Source organism: Pinus tabuliformis, chromosome 6, assembly GCF_031772625.1.
Source record: "Pinus tabuliformis cultivar Carrire ecotype Pingquan chromosome 6, CPIR1, whole genome shotgun sequence".
Classification (NCBI taxonomy): domain Eukaryota; kingdom Viridiplantae; phylum Streptophyta; class Pinopsida; order Pinales; family Pinaceae; genus Pinus; species Pinus tabuliformis.
Window position 1 is genome coordinate 1,722,066,881 of NC_142292.1, and position 4,382 is coordinate 1,722,071,262.

The 4,382-nt window shown below is 45.2% G+C and overlaps 2 non-coding genes across 2 annotated transcripts; both read right to left on the reverse strand.

Annotated features, from left to right (window-relative positions):
- Nucleotides 1-410: 410 nt before the first annotated feature.
- Nucleotides 411-3,767, reverse strand: LOC149265685 (25S ribosomal RNA). Its single transcript, XR_016261393.1, has one exon. It is a non-coding gene; the product is annotated as a 25S ribosomal RNA (ribosomal RNA).
- Nucleotides 3,768-4,014: 247 nt separating this feature from the next.
- Nucleotides 4,015-4,168, reverse strand: LOC149265686 (5.8S ribosomal RNA). The gene has a single exon (XR_016261237.1). It is a non-coding gene; the product is annotated as a 5.8S ribosomal RNA (ribosomal RNA).
- Nucleotides 4,169-4,382: the final 214 nt, after the last annotated feature.

Sequence of the window (4,382 nt, forward strand, 5' to 3'; positions counted from 1 at the left end):
AAACCCCAAATTTTGGGCACTGGGGTGCAACATGGAAACCCAAAATTTTGGTTGCCAGGGCGTGATGTGGAAACTCCAAATTTTGTGTGCCGAGGGGTGACATGGAAACCTCAATTTTCCTCGGCTTTGGCACCTTTTCCGTCATGACGTGGAAACTCCAAATTTCAAGCGTCGGGGTGCTACATGGAAACCCCAATTTTGGGCACCAGGGTGCGACATGGAAACCCCAATTTTCCCAGGCTTCGGTGCCTCTTCCGTCACGATGTGGAAACCCCAAATTTCCCACCCCCAAGCAAAGCATTTCTAAGATGTGAGCAATAAAAAAAATTTCATTTGGAGGAAGAGGCAAAGATGCAAGAGAGGGAGAGTTGTCCGGATTTGTTTGAATAATCTGTGACAAGAGTGAAGCTTTGAATCAAGGCGATAGATGGTTGAATCTCAGTGGATCATGGCAACAAGGCCACTCTGCCACTTACAATACACCATCACGTATTTAAGTCATCTGCAAAGGATTCTTCTCAACGACCATTTGGAATTGAACTTCAAAGCTGCCCTAACCAAGATGCTTCACGGTCATGGTTTGAAAATGACACAGGCCCCTCGGGGTGACAAAGCAATGCCCCTACTGTGGGTCTAGATATAGTCAAAGAGTGACATTCACTACTTCTAGCATGGATTCTGACTTAGAGGATTTCAGTCATAATCCGACACACGATAGCTTCACGCCACTTTCTTTTCAACCAAGCATGATGACCAATTGTGTGAATCAACAGTTCCTCTTGTACTAAGTTGAATTACTATTGCGGTGTGGTTCATCAGTAGGCTAAAACTAACCTATCTCACAGAGGTCTAAAACTAGCTCATGTTCCCTATTGTTGGGTGAACAATCCAACACTTGGTGAATTCTCCTTCATAATGATAGGAAGAGCCAACGTTGAAGGATCAAAAGCAATGTCACTATGAAGACTTGGCTGCCACAAGCCAGTTATCCCTGTGGTAACTTTTCTGACACCTCTAGCTTCAAATTCCAAAAATCTAAAGGATCGATAGACCACGCTTTCATGGTTTATATTCTTACTGAAAATCAAAATCAAATGAGATTTTACCATTTTGTTCCACATGAGATTTTTGTTCTCGTTGAGCTCATCTTAGGATACCTATGTTATCTATGCCGCCCCATCCAAAATCTCCACCTGACAATGTCTTCTGCCTGGATCGACCTCTCGAAATGTGCCTTAAGGACAAAAACAAGGGTAGTGCCCCGTCTTTGCCCCACGGAATAAGTAAAATAATGTTAAAAGTAGTGGTATTTCACTTGTGCCAAAAATGCGTCCACTTATTCTACACCTCTCAAGTCAATTCACAAAGTCGGACTAGAGTCAAGCTCAACGGGGTCTTCTTTCCTCATTGATTCTGCCAATCCCGTTCCCTTGGCTATGGTTTTGCTAGATAGTACATAGGGACAGTGGGATTCTCATTAGTCCATTTAAACATGTCATAGTTACTCTCACCATTTACCTGCGCTTGGTTGAATTTCTTCACTTTAACATTCAGAGCACTAGGCAGAAATCACATTGTGTCAGCATCCACAGGGACCATCGCAATGCTTTTTTTTAATTAAACAGTCAGATTCCCCTTGTCCATACCAGTTCTGAGTCGACTTTTTTCCACCTAGGGAAAAGCCCCCGGTAGGGGGCATTCTATGCCCATAGCCCAATTGCACAGGACTTCCCACCCTCACCATGAGAGTAGCTCAGGCAGACTACCGAAAACCCATGAGTTGAGCCCATAGACCCCTAGGCCCAGCCCTCAAAGCCAATCCTTTTCCCAAAGTTACAAATTTGTTTTATCGACTTCCCTTATGTACATTATTCTATTGACCAAAGGTTGTTCACCTTGGAGACCTGATGTGGTTATGAGTACGACCGGAAATGAACGATACTCAGTCCTCTAGATTTTTAAGGGTCGTGGACGGCTCACCGGACACTGTAAGACGTGCAGTGATCTTATAGCTACTGGACCCTATCTCTGGGTGAACCAATTCTAGGGTAGGTAAGTTATTAAAAAGAAAATATAACTCTTCCCTAGGCCCTTGACGACGTCTCTGGATTTCCTTACGTTGCCGCCCGGCACCATGTCCCAGTTCAAGAATATTATCTTGATTCCCTTTTTATGCTCGTGTAGACTGCACACATGATACAAGGCTTCCCTATTTCTTAGGATCAACTAACCCATGTCCAAGTGTTGTTCACATGGAACCTTTCCCCACTTCAGTCTTCAAAGTTATCATTTTAATATTTGCTACTACCACTAAGATCTACACCAGGGGCCGATCCACCCAAGCTCACGCTCGAGATTTCTCAATGACCCCATGTCCTCCTACTCATTGAATCTAGGAAATTTCTCCAACGATTGAGTATAGGTTGCGCACTTCAGCACCATCCATTTTCGAGGCTAGTTGATTTGGCAGGTGATTTGTTACACACTCCTTAGTGGATTTCGACTTCCATGACCATCATCCTGCTGTCTTAATCAACCAACACCCTTTGTGGGATCTAGGTTAGTGCACAATTCGACATCGTAACTCAACTTTTGGTTCATCCCACATCGCCAGTTCTACTTACCAAAAATGGCCCACTTGGAGCTCTTGGTTCCATGGCATGGCTCAATGGAGAAACCGCACCCTCTTACCTATTTAAAGTTTGAGAATAGGTCGAGGGCATTATGCCCCCGATGCCTCTAATCATTTTCTTTACCCGATAAAACTCGTGCATGAGCTCCAGCTATCCTGAGGGAACCTTCAGAGGAAACTAACTACTAGATGGTTCGATTAGTCTTTCACCTCTATACCCAAGTCAGATGAATGATTTTCACATCAGTATCGCTATGAGCCTCCACCAGAGTTTCCTCTAGCTTTGCCCTACTCAAGCAAATTTCACCATCTTTCGGGTCCCAACAGGTGTGCACACACTCGAACCCTTCCCATAAGCTCAAGGTCAGTTGATGATGCACCCCCCCCAAAGAGGGGATCTTGCCCATCAGCTTCCTTGCACCTCACAAGTTTTGAAACCTGCCGACTCACACACATGTTAGACTCCTTGGTCTATGTTTCAAGACAGGTCGAATGGAAAGCCTGCCAACCAACATCACAAGCACACAGGTTCACATGGCCCACCACAAGGGTGCACGATTCATTCCTCAACCACCGTAATGGCAAACCAACACGCAGTAATCCACCCGCGCTTGTGACGATGCAACAGCCCGTGTTGGTTTGCACCTCAAGTCGAGTTACGGACCAGCCTAAGTCATTTCACATTTGATCGAGATGCATCGACAGCCTCCATCTACTTCCATATCGACAATTTCAAGCACTCTTTAACTCTCTTTTCAAATTCCTTTTCATGTTTCACTCATGGTACTTGTTCACTATTAGTCTCTCACCCATATTTAGCCTTGTACAGAATTTACCACCCAATTAGGGCTGCATTCCCAAACAACGTGACTCACCGACAATGCCTCGTGATGCGGTAGGGTCCTAGCCCGATGGGACTATCACCCTCTCAGGTGACCCCTTCCAAGGGACTTGGCCTAGGTCCACCACTGAGGATGCTTCTACAGACAACAATTCAAGTGAACCTACCACCCAATTTTCATGTTGGGCTCTTCCCGGTTCACTCGCCACTACTAGGGGAATCCTTGTAAGTTTATTTTCCTTCGCTTAATTACATGATTAAACTTAGTGGGTGTTCTCGCCTGAGCTGAGGTCACAAATTTGGATCTAAATCTGCCCTACCCGATCAGAGGACAAGAGAGAGCAAAGCAAGTTTGAACGATGCCACACAAAGCCCGCATCAGCTAATGCTAACTACCCATCTAAGGGGACAAGTTCACCTCTCATCGACGCATGCCACAAAACATCGCTTGAGGTATTTCAGCCAAATGCAACACATTGGGCATAGACAACCAGCTTCGCTTCTCCCTAACTTATTGCGGGGAGCACATTTGAATGGGATGCGATGCCCAGATAGATGTGCCCTCAACTGAGGCCTCGAGCACGAATTGCGTTCAAAAACTCGATGATTCACGGGATTATGCAATTCACACTAAGTATCACATTTCGCTACATTCGCCATTGTAACAAGAGCCAAGATATACAATGTTGAGAATCATTTCCACGTATTACTGATAAATCCACCACAACACTGAATAGGGGCACCCCCCACGACAAATGTAAGGTGAAGCGCCAAAAGGAGGAAAGGAAGAAAAACAAATGAGAACAAAGGTGTCTACCCCCTCACAAGAGGAGGCTCAAATAGAGAACAATATTTGTGAGCCCCACGCCCCCGCAAAAAGGGGGGAAATGCATGGAACAAAAAACTAGA